The sequence below is a fragment of the Syngnathus scovelli genome, unplaced genomic scaffold, assembly GCF_024217435.2.
Source record: "Syngnathus scovelli strain Florida unplaced genomic scaffold, RoL_Ssco_1.2 HiC_scaffold_44, whole genome shotgun sequence".
Taxonomy (NCBI): domain Eukaryota; kingdom Metazoa; phylum Chordata; class Actinopteri; order Syngnathiformes; family Syngnathidae; genus Syngnathus; species Syngnathus scovelli.
This window is the reverse complement of record NW_026061538.1, coordinates 15,986-28,154: the sequence shown is the minus strand read 5'-3', so window position 1 is coordinate 28,154 and position 12,169 is coordinate 15,986. Positions and strand designations below refer to the sequence as shown.

The 12,169-nt window shown below is 64.0% G+C and overlaps 2 pseudogenes; both read left to right on the top strand.

Annotated features, from left to right (window-relative positions):
• The first annotated feature begins 6,614 nt into the window (after positions 1 to 6,614).
• On the top strand, positions 6,615 to 6,733 carry LOC125968103 (5S ribosomal RNA; annotated as a pseudogene).
• An 842-nt stretch (positions 6,734 to 7,575) lies between these two features.
• LOC125968108 (5S ribosomal RNA) lies at positions 7,576 to 7,694 on the top strand (annotated as a pseudogene).
• The last annotated feature ends 4,475 nt before the right edge of the window (positions 7,695 to 12,169 follow it).

Below are 12,169 nucleotides of genomic sequence, written 5' to 3'. Positions count from 1 at the left end.
GATGTACCGGGCGGGTGCGCGAGCTCGCCGGCCGCTGGAAATCGAATGAGGCGCCGCGACCACCTCCGCGGTGCTTATAAACAGCCGATCCGCTCGGCGGGGGCTATTTTCGGCCACTTGGCTCGTGCGCACGGCCTCCCGGATGTGCCGGGCGGGTGCGCGGGCTCGCCGGCCGCTGGAAGTCGAATGAGGCGCCGCGACCACCTCCGCGGTGCTTATAAACAGCCGATCCGCTCGGCGGGGGCTATTTTCGGCCACTTGGCTCGTGCGCACGGCCTCCCGGATGTGCCGGGCGGGTGCGCGAGCTCGCCGGCCGCTGGAAGTCGAATGAGGCGCCGCGACCACCTCCGCGGTGCTTATAAACAGCCGATCCGCTCGGCGGGGGCTATTTTCGGCCACTTGGCTCGTGCGCACGGCCTCCCGGAGTTGCCGGGCGGGTGCGCGAGCTCGCCGGCCGCTGGAAGTCGAATGAGGCGCCGCGACCACCTCCGCGGTGCTTATAAACAGCCGATCCGCTCGGCGGGGGCTATTTTCGGCCACTTGGCTCGTGCGCACGGCCTCCCGGATGTGCCGGGCGGGTGCGCGAGCTCGCCGGCCGCTGGAAGTCGAATGAGGCGCCGCGACCACCTCCGCGGTGCTTATAAACAGCCGATCCGCTCGGCGGGGGCTATTTTCGGCCACTTGGCTCGTGCGCACGGCCTCCCGGATGTGCCGGGCGGGTGCGCGAGCTCGCCGGCCGCTGGAAGTCGAATGAGGCGCCGCGACCACCTCCGCGGTGCTTATAAACAGCCGATCCGCTCGGCGGGGGCTATTTTCGGCCACTTGGCTCGTGCGCACGGCCTCCCGGATGTGCCGGGCGGGTGCGCGAGCTCGCTGGCCGCTGGAAGTCGAATGAGGCGCCGCGACCACCTCCGCGGTGCTTATAAACAGCCGATCCGCTCGGCGGGGGCTATTTTCGGCCACTTGGCTCGTGCGCACGGCCTCCCGGATGTGCCGGGCGGGTGCGCGAGCTCGCCGGCCGCTGGAAGTCGAATGAGGCGCCGCGACCACCTCCGCGGTGCTTATAAACAGCCGATCCGCTCGGCGGGGGCTATTTTCGGCCACTTGGCTCGTGCGCACGGCCTCCCGGATGTGCCGGGCGGGTGCGCGAGCTCGCTGGCCGCTGGAAGTCGAATGAGGCGCCGCGACCACCTCCGCGGTGCTTATAAACAGCCGATCCGCTCGGCGGGGGCTATTTTCGGCCACTTGGCTCGTGCGCACGGCCTCCCGGATGTGCCGGGCGGGTGCGCGAGCTCGCCGGCCGCTGGAAGTCGAATGAGGCGCCGCGACCACCTCCGCGGTGCTTATAAACAGCCGATCCGCTCGGCGGGGGCTATTTTCGGCCACTTGGCTCGTGCGCACGGCCTCCCGGATGTGCCGGGCGGGTGCGCGAGCTCGCCGGCCGCTGGAAGTCGAATGAGGCGCCGCGACCACCTCCGCGGTGCTTATAAACAGCCGATCCGCTCGGCGGGGGCTATTTTCGGCCACTTGGCTCGTGCGCACGGCCTCCCGGATGTGCCGGGCGGGTGCGCGGGCTCGCCGGCCGCTGGAAGTCGAATGAGGCGCCGCGACCACCTCCGCGGTGCTTATAAACAGCCGATCCGCTCGGCGGGGGCTATTTTCGGCCACTTGGCTCGTGCGCACGGCCTCCCGGATGTGCCGGGCGGGTGCGCGAGCTCGCCGGCCGCTGGAAGTCGAATGAGGCGCCGCGACCACCTCCGCGGTGCTTATAAACAGCCGATCCGCTCGGCGGGGGCTATTTTCGGCCACTTGGCTCGTGCGCACGGCCTCCCGGATGTGCCGGGCGGGTGCGCGGGCTCGCCGGCCGCTGGAAGTCGAATGAGGCGCCGCGACCACCTCCGCGGTGCTTATAAACAGCCGATCCGCTCGGCGGGGGCTATTTTCGGCCACTTGGCTCGTGCGCACGGCCTCCCGGATGTGCCGGGCGGGTGCGCGAGCTCGCCGGCCGCTGGAAGTCGAATGAGGCGCCGCGACCACCTCCGCGGTGCTTATAAACAGCCGATCCGCTCGGCGGGGGCTATTTTCGGCCACTTGGCTCGTGCGCACGGCCTCCCGGATGTGCCGGGCGGGTGCGCGAGCTCGCCGGCCGCTGGAAGTCGAATGAGGCGCCGCGACCACCTCCGCGGTGCTTATAAACAGCCGATCCGCTCGGCGGGGGCTATTTTCGGCCACTTGGCTCGTGCGCACGGCCTCCCGGATGTGCCGGGCGGGTGCGCGAGCTCGCCGGCCGCTGGAAGTCGAATGAGGCGCCGCGACCACCTCCGCGGTGCTTATAAACAGCCGATCCGCTCGGCGGGGGCTATTTTCGGCCACTTGGCTCGTGCGCACGGCCTCCCGGATGTGCCGGGCGGGTGCGCGAGCTCGCCGGCCGCTGGAAGTCGAATGAGGCGCCGCGACCACCTCCGCGGTGCTTATAAACAGCCGATCCGCTCGGCGGGGGCTATTTTCGGCCACTTGGCTCGTGCGCACGGCCTCCCGGATGTGCCGGGCGGGTGCGCGAGCTCGCTGGCCGCTGGAAGTCGAATGAGGCGCCGCGACCACCTCCGCGGTGCTTATAAACAGCCGATCCGCTCGGCGGGGGCTATTTTCGGCCACTTGGCTCGTGCGCACGGCCTCCCGGATGTGCCGGGCGGGTGCGCGAGCTCGCCGGCCGCTGGAAGTCGAATGAGGCGCCGCGACCACCTCCGCGGTGCTTATAAACAGCCGATCCGCTCGGCGGGGGCTATTTTCGGCCACTTGGCTCGTGCGCACGGCCTCCCGGAGTTGCCGGGCTGGTGCGCGAGCTCGCCGGCCGCTGGAAGTCGAATGAGGCGCCGCGACCACCTCCGCGGTGCTTACAAACAGCCGATCCGCTCGGCGGGGGCTATTTTCGGCCACTTGGCTCGTGCGCACGGCCTCCCGGATGTGCCGGGCGGGTGCGCGAGCTCGCCGGCCGCTGGAAGTCGAATGAGGCGCCGCGACCACCTCCGCGGTGCTTATAAACAGCCGATCCGCTCGGCGGGGGCTATTTTCGGCCACTTGGCTCGTGCGCACGGCCTCCCGGATGTGCCGGGCGGGTGCGCGAGCTCGCCGGCCGCTGGAAGTCGAATGAGGCGCCGCGACCACCTCCGCGGTGCTTATAAACAGCCGATCCGCTCGGCGGGGGCTATTTTCGGCCACTTGGCTCGTGCGCACGGCCTCCCGGATGTGCCGGGCGGGTGCGCGAGCTTGCCGGCCGCTTGAAGTCGAATGAGGCGCCGCGACCACCTCCGCGGTGCTTATAAACAGCCGATCCGCTCGGCGGGGGCTATTTTCGGCCACTTGGCTCGTGCGCACGGCCTCCCGGATGTGCCGGGCGGGTGCGCGAGCTCGCCGGCCGCTGGAAGTCGAATGAGGCGCCGCGACCACCTCCGCGGTGCTTACAAACAGCCGATCGGCTCGGCGGGGGCTATTTTCGTCCACTTGGCTCGTGCGCACGGCCTCCCGGATGTACCGGGCGGGTGCGCGAGCTCGCCGGCCGCTGGAAATCGAATGAGGCGCCGCGACCACCTCCGCGGTGCTTATAAACAGCCGATCCGCTCGGCGGGGGCTATTTTCGGCCACTTGGCTCGTGCGCACGGCCTCCCGGATGTGCCGGGCGGGTGCGCGGGCTCGCCGGCCGCTGGAAGTCGAATGAGGCGCCGCGACCACCTCCGCGGTGCTTATAAACAGCCGATCCGCTCGGCGGGGGCTATTTTCGGCCACTTGGCTCGTGCGCACGGCCTCCCGGATGTGCCGGGCGGGTGCGCGAGCTCGCCGGCCGCTGGAAGTCGAATGAGGCGCCGCGACCACCTCCGCGGTGCTTATAAACAGCCGATCCGCTCGGCGGGGGCTATTTTCGGCCACTTGGCTCGTGCGCACGGCCTCCCGGAGTTGCCGGGCGGGTGCGCGAGCTCGCCGGCCGCTGGAAGTCGAATGAGGCGCCGCGACCACCTCCGCGGTGCTTATAAACAGCCGATCCGCTCGGCGGGGGCTATTTTCGGCCACTTGGCTCGTGCGCACGGCCTCCCGGATGTGCCGGGCGGGTGCGCGAGCTCGCCGGCCGCTGGAAGTCGAATGAGGCGCCGCGACCACCTCCGCGGTGCTTATAAACAGCCGATCCGCTCGGCGGGGGCTATTTTCGGCCACTTGGCTCGTGCGCACGGCCTCCCGGATGTGCCGGGCGGGTGCGCGAGCTCGCCGGCCGCTGGAAGTCGAATGAGGCGCCGCGACCACCTCCGCGGTGCTTATAAACAGCCGATCCGCTCGGCGGGGGCTATTTTCGGCCACTTGGCTCGTGCGCACGGCCTCCCGGATGTGCCGGGCGGGTGCGCGAGCTCGCTGGCCGCTGGAAGTCGAATGAGGCGCCGCGACCACCTCCGCGGTGCTTATAAACAGCCGATCCGCTCGGCGGGGGCTATTTTCGGCCACTTGGCTCGTGCGCACGGCCTCCCGGATGTGCCGGGCGGGTGCGCGAGCTCGCCGGCCGCTGGAAGTCGAATGAGGCGCCGCGACCACCTCCAGAGATTGGAGAATCCGCCTCAGAGTCTCTAGGCCCTGCTTCCTCAATGGAAGGCGTGTAGGTGGAATTGAGGAGGTCTTCGAAGTATTCTCCCCACCGACTCACGACGTCCCGAGTCGAGGTCAGCAGCACGCCATCCCCACTGTAAACAGTGTTGACGTTGCACTGCTTCCCCCTCCTGAGACGCCGGATGGTGGACCAGAATTTCCTCGAAGCCGTCCGAAAGTCATTCTCCATGGCCTCACCGAACTCCTCCCACGCCCGGGTTTTTGCCTCAGCAACCGCCGAAGCCGCGTTCCGCTTGGCCATCCGGTACCTGTCAGCTGCCTCCGGAGTCCCGCAGGCCAAAACGGCCCGATAGGACTCCTTCTTCAGCTTGACGGCATCCCTTACCGCCGGTGTCCACCAGCGGGTTCGGGGGTTGCCGCCACGACAGGCACCAACGACCTTACGGCCACAGCTCCGGTCGGCCGCCTCAACAATGGAGGCGCGGAACATGGTCCACTCGGACTCAATGTCCCCCGCCTCCCCCGGGACGTGGGAAAAGCTCTGCCGGAGGTGGGAGTTGAAGCTCTTCCTGACAGGAGATTCTGCCAGACGTTCCCAGCAGACCCTCACAGAGCGTTTGGGTCTGCCAGGTCGGACCGGCATCTTCCCCCACCATCGGAGCCAACCCACCACCAGGTGGTGATCAGTTGACAGCTCCGCCCCTCTCTTCACCCGAGTGTCCAAAACATGCGGCCGCAAATCCGATGACACGACTACAAAGTCGATCATCGAACTGCGGCCTAGGGTGTCCTGGTGCCAAGTGCACACATGGACACCCTTATGTTTGAACATGGTGTTCATTATTGAAAATCCGTGTCGAGCACAGAAGTCCAACAATAGAACACCGCTCGGGTTCAGATCAGGGGGGCCGTTCCTCCCAATCACGCCCTTCCAGGTCTCACTGTCATTGCCCACGTGAGCATTGAAGTCACCCAGTAGAACGATAGAGTCCCCAGAAGGAGCGCTCTCCAGCACTTCCTCCAGGGACCCCAAGAAGGGTGGGTACTCTGAGCTGCTGTTTGGTGCATAGACACAAACAACAGTCAGGACCCGTCCCCCCACCCGAAGGCGGAGGGAGGCTACCCTCTCGTTCACCGGGGTGAACCCCAATGTGCAGGCGCCCAGCCGGGGGGCAATAAGTATACCCACACCTGCTCGACGCCTCTCACCGTGGGCAACTCCAGAGTGGAAGAGAGTCCAACCCCTCTCGAGAGGGCTTGTACCGGAACCCAAACTGTGTGTGGAGGCTAGTCCGACTATATCTAGTCGGAATCTTTCTGCCTCGCACACCAGCTCGGGCTCCTTTCCAGCCAGAGAGGTGACATTCCATGTCCCAAGAGCCAGCTTCTGCAGCCGGGGATCAGACCGCCAAGGTCCCCGCCTTTGGCTGCCGCCCAGCTAACATTGCACCCGACCCCTTCGGCCCCTCCCACAGGTGGTGAGCCCATGGGAAGGGGGACCCACGTTTCCATTTCGGGCTATGCCCGGCCGGGCCCCATGGGCGAAGGCCCGGCCACCAGACGCTCGCCTTCGAGCCCCGCCTCCAGGCCTGGCTCCAGAGGGAGGCCCCGGTGACCCGCGTCCGGGCGAGGGAAAACTAAGTCCATTTATATTACTCATCATAAGAGGCTTGTGAGCCGTGCTTTGTCTGGCCCCTCACCTAGGACCCGTTTGCCATGGGTGACCCTACCAGGGGCATGAAGCCCCCGACAGCATGGCTCCTAGGATCATAGGGGCACGCAAACCCCTCCACCACGATAAGGTGACGACTCGCGGAGGGGGGCCCTGGTTGTAAAAAAAAAAAGAAAAACAAAAGGGAAGGGTGACCGTCCGGGAATACCAGGTGCTGAAAGCCTTTTTTTTTTTTTTTTTTCCCACGTCAATTGTGAAAGGAAACTTTTACCACAGCCATCAAGTCCCGCCGCTGCTTGGCATGGTTTCAGGGGCGATTGTGTCTATAAAATGAAAAATTCTGAGCGGTCTCACGGCTTACGGCAATACTACCCTGAGAGCGCCCGCTCTCGTCCGATCTCGGAGGCTAAGCAGGGTCGGGCCTGGTTAGTACTTGGATGGGAGACCGCCTGGGAATACCAGTTACCGTAAGCTTTTTTTTTTTTTTTTTTTTCTTATGTGCACTTCAATCGTTTAAGCCAAGAACTTTTTACAGCACCCATCACGAATGGCATTCGGAAACTGCAAGCCTAGTTTGAACTCCGACACTGAAACTACAACACGAGTTTAAAACCTACATTGTGTGGCGACAGCCATAGCATTGCAGTTCACGTTTTTACCGCTAGAGGACAGACTATGTACAGTGAATAAAGAGCATGGCTCCCTGTGAACTCAAAGCAGCAGTCTTTACTTTTAAAAGAACCCAGCACAACACATTGCGCTTCCATGTAGTGTTTTTACCTTTTTCATGACATTTATTTTGATACAGCCAAATGCAGGTTTTGTGCACTTCACTTTTCCGTTGGGCATTCGCGTAGAACCCTATTCCAGTTACGGCCAGATTCTTTTAGACTAGTGGTCCCCAAACTTTCTTGCGCCACGGACCGGCTACGCGTCAGAAATATTTTTGCGGACCTGCCTTTATATATATAAATAAACAATAAATCTATATAAATAAATACTACATTTATAATAAATATATATAAATAGGATTAAATAAAATGATACGACTGGCATAAAAACAAATATAAACCACATAAAAATAAAAGTCACCATTACGTTGAATTATTGGGAGCACCGAGCTTGTTTCTCAGAAACGAGCCGGTCCCATCCAGGCGTAATCGGAGACAATGAAACCCGAAGTGGTTAAGGTTTGTCTTTTAATGCAGGATGCTTGGTCTCCATGTGCCGAAGCAGTTTTGAAGGCTTCATTGGCTTGCTCGCTAGTTTCAGGGGCGATTGTGTCTATAAAATGCAAAATGTTGGGTCACCTCACGGCTTACGGCCATACTACCCTGAGAACGCCTGATCTCGTCTTATCTCGGAAGCTAAGCAGGGTCGGGCCTGGTTAGTACTTGGATGGGAGACTGCCTGGGAATACGAGGTGCTGTAAGCTTTTTCTTTTTCTTATGTGCACTTCAAGCTCTTTTTTTTTTTTTTTTTTCTTATGTGCACTTCAATCGTTTAAGCCAAGACCTTTTTACAACACCCATCACGAATGGCATTCGGAAACTGCAAGCCTAGTTTGAACTCCGACACTGAAACTACAACACGAGTTCAAAACCTCTATGTACAGTGAATAAAGAGCATGGCTCCCTGTGAACTCAAAGCAGCAGTCTTTACTTGTAAAAGAACCCAGCACAACACATTGCGCTTCCATGTAGTGTTTTTACCTTTTTCATGACATTTATTTTGATACAGCCAAATGCAGGTTTTGTGCACTTCACTTTTCCATTGGGCATTCGCGTAGAACCCTATTCCAGTTACGGCCAGATTCTTTTAGACTAGTGGTCCCCAACCTTTCTTGCGCCACGGACCGGCTACGCGTCAGAAATATTTTTGCGGACCTGCCTTTATATATATAAATAAACAATAAATCTATATAAATAAATACTACATTTATAATAAGTATATATACCGTATTTGCCGGTGTATTGGTCGACCTTTTTCGATCCAAAATCGACCGAAAAAAATCGACCTCGACTTATACACCGAGTCATAAAATTTAACTTCGTATTCATCGCTTCAAATGTGATGGTAACCAAGGCCGTTTCTCATGCATCTCATTGTGCGTTGCACTTAGAAAATTTGAACCGGGCGGCGTGCGCGAGTGCGCGGCCCGCTGGAAGTCGAATGAGGCGCCGCGACCACCTCCGCGGTGCTTATAAACAGCCGATCCGCTCGGCGGGGGCTATTTTCGGCCACTTGGCTCGTGCGCACGGCCTCCCGGATGTGCCGGGCGGGTGCGCGATCTCGCCGGCCGCTGGAAGTCGAATGAGGCGCCGCGACCACCTCCGCGGTGCTTATAAACAGCCGATCCGCTCGGCGGGGGCTATTTTCGGCCACTTGGCTCGTGCGCACGGCCTCCCGGATGTGCCGGGCGGGTGCGCGAGCTCGCCGGCCGCTGGAAGTCGAATGAGGCGCCGCGACCACCTCCGCGGTGCTTATAAACAGCCGATCCGCTCGGCGGGGGCTATTTTCGGCCACTTGGCTCGTGCGCACGGCCTCCCGGATGTGCCGGGCGGGTGCGCGAGCTCGCCGGCCGCTTGAAGTCGAATGAGGCGCCGCGACCACCTCCGCGGTGCTTATAAACAGCCGATCCGCTCGGCGGGGGCTATTTTCGGCCACTTGGCTCGTGCGCACGGCCTCCCGGATGTGCCGGGCGGGTGCGCGAGCTCGCCGCCCGCCGGAAGTCGAATGAGGCGCCGCGACCACCTCTGCGGTGCTTATAAACAGCCGATCCGCTCGGCGGGGGCTATTTTCGGCCACTTGGCTCGTGCGCACGGCCTCCCGGATGTGCCGGGCGGGTGCGCGAGCTCGCCGACCGCTGGAAGTCGAATGAGGCGCCGCGACCACCTCCGCGGTGCTTATAAACAGCCGATCCGCTCGGCGGGGGCTATTTTCGGCCACTTGGCTCGTGCGCACGGCCTCCCGGATGTGCCGGGCGGGTGCGCGAGCTCGCCGGCCGCTGGAAGTCGAATGAGGCGCCGCGACCACCTCCGCGGTGCTTATAAACAGCCGATCCGCTCGGCGGGGGCTATTTTCGGCCACTTGGCTCGTGCGCACGGCCTCCCGGAGTTGCCGGGCGGGTGCGCGAGCTCGCCGGCCGCTGGAAGTCGAATGAGGCGCCGCGACCACCTCCGCGGTGCTTACAAACAGCCGATCCGCTCGGCTATTTTCGTCTACTTGGCTCGTGCGCACGGCCTCCCGGATGTGCCGGGCGGGTGCGCCAGCTCGCCGGCCGCTGGAAATCGAATGAGGCGCCGCGACCACCTCCGCGGTGCTTATAAACAGCCGATCCGCTCGGCGGGGGCTATTTTCGGCCACTTGGCTCGTGCGCACGGCCTCCCGGATGTGCCGGGCGGGTGCGCGAGCTCGCCGGCCGCTGGAAGTCGAATGAGGCGCCGCGACCACCTCCGCGGTGCTTATAAACAGCCGATCCGCTCGGCGGGGGCTATTTTCGGCCACTTGGCTCGTGCGCACGGCCTCCCGGATGTGCCGGGCGGGTGCGCGAGCTCGCCGGCCGCTGGAAGTCGAATGAGGCGCCGCGACCACCTCCGCGGTGCTTATAAACAGCCGATCCGCTCGGCGGGGGCTATTTTCGGCCACTTGGCTCGTGCGCACGGCCTCCCGGATGTGCCGGGCGGGTGCGCGAGCTTGCCGGCCGCTTGAAGTCGAATGAGGCGCCGCGACCACCTCCGCGGTGCTTATAAACAGCCGATCCGCTCGGCGGGGGCTATTTTCGGCCACTTGGCTCGTGCGCACGGCCTCCCGGATGTGCCGGGCGGGTGCGCGAGCTCGCCGGCCGCTGGAAGTCGAATGAGGCGCCGCGACCACCTCCGCGGTGCTTATAAACAGCCGATCCGCTCGGCGGGGGCTATTTTCGGCCACTTGGCTCGTGCGCACGGCCTCCCGGATGTGCCGGGCGGGTGCGCGAGCTCGCTGGCCGCTGGAAGTCGAATGAGGCGCCGCGACCACCTCCGCGGTGCTTATAAACAGCCGATCCGCTCGGCGGGGGCTATTTTCGGCCACTTGGCTCGTGCGCACGGCCTCCCGGATGTGCCGGGCGGGTGCGCGAGCTCGCCGGCCGCTGGAAGTCGAATGAGGCGCCGCGACCACCTCCGCGGTGCTTATAAACAGCCGATCCGCTCGGCGGGGGCTATTTTCGGCCACTTGGCTCGTGCGCACGGCCTCCCGGATGTGCCGGGCGGGTGCGCGAGCTCGCCGGCCGCTGGAAGTCGAATGAGGCGCCGCGACCACCTCCGCGGTGCTTATAAACAGCCGATCCGCTCGGCGGGGGCTATTTTCGGCCACTTGGCTCGTGCGCACGGCCTCCCGGATGTGCCGGGCGGGTGCGCGGGCTCGCCGGCCGCTGGAAGTCGAATGAGGCGCCGCGACCACCTCCGCGGTGCTTATAAACAGCCGATCCGCTCGGCGGGGGCTATTTTCGGCCACTTGGCTCGTGCGCACGGCCTCCCGGATGTGCCGGGCGGGTGCGCGAGCTCGCCGGCCGCTGGAAGTCGAATGAGGCGCCGCGACCACCTCCGCGGTGCTTATAAACAGCCGATCCGCTCGGCGGGGGCTATTTTCGGCCACTTGGCTCGTGCGCACGGCCTCCCGGATGTGCCGGGCGGGTGCGCGGGCTCGCCGGCCGCTGGAAGTCGAATGAGGCGCCGCGACCACCTCCGCGGTGCTTATAAACAGCCGATCCGCTCGGCGGGGGCTATTTTCGGCCACTTGGCTCGTGCGCACGGCCTCCCGGATGTGCCGGGCGGGTGCGCGAGCTCGCCGGCCGCTGGAAGTCGAATGAGGCGCCGCGACCACCTCCGCGGTGCTTATAAACAGCCGATCCGCTCGGCGGGGGCTATTTTCGGCCACTTGGCTCGTGCGCACGGCCTCCCGGATGTGCCGGGCGGGTGCGCGAGCTCGCCGGCCGCTGGAAGTCGAATGAGGCGCCGCGACCACCTCCGCGGTGCTTATAAACAGCCGATCCGCTCGGCGGGGGCTATTTTCGGCCACTTGGCTCGTGCGCACGGCCTCCCGGATGTGCCGGGCGGGTGCGCGAGCTCGCCGGCCGCTGGAAGTCGAATGAGGCGCCGCGACCACCTCCGCGGTGCTTATAAACAGCCGATCCGCTCGGCGGGGGCTATTTTCGGCCACTTGGCTCGTGCGCACGGCCTCCCGGATGTGCCGGGCGGGTGCGCGAGCTCGCCGGCCGCTGGAAGTCGAATGAGGCGCCGCGACCACCTCCGCGGTGCTTATAAACAGCCGATCCGCTCGGCGGGGGCTATTTTCGGCCACTTGGCTCGTGCGCACGGCCTCCCGGATGTGCCGGGCGGGTGCGCGAGCTCGCTGGCCGCTGGAAGTCGAATGAGGCGCCGCGACCACCTCCGCGGTGCTTATAAACAGCCGATCCGCTCGGCGGGGGCTATTTTCGGCCACTTGGCTCGTGCGCACGGCCTCCCGGATGTGCCGGGCGGGTGCGCGAGCTCGCCGGCCGCTGGAAGTCGAATGAGGCGCCGCGACCACCTCCGCGGTGCTTATAAACAGCCGATCCGCTCGGCGGGGGCTATTTTCGGCCACTTGGCTCGTGCGCACGGCCTCCCGGAGTTGCCGGGCTGGTGCGCGAGCTCGCCGGCCGCTGGAAGTCGAATGAGGCGCCGCGACCACCTCCGCGGTGCTTACAAACAGCCGATCCGCTCGGCGGGGGCTATTTTCGGCCACTTGGCTCGTGCGCACGGCCTCCCGGATGTGCCGGGCGGGTGCGCGAGCTCGCCGGCCGCTGGAAGTCGAATGAGGCGCCGCGACCACCTCCGCGGTGCTTATAAACAGCCGATCCGCTCGGCGGGGGCTATTTTCGGCCACTTGGCT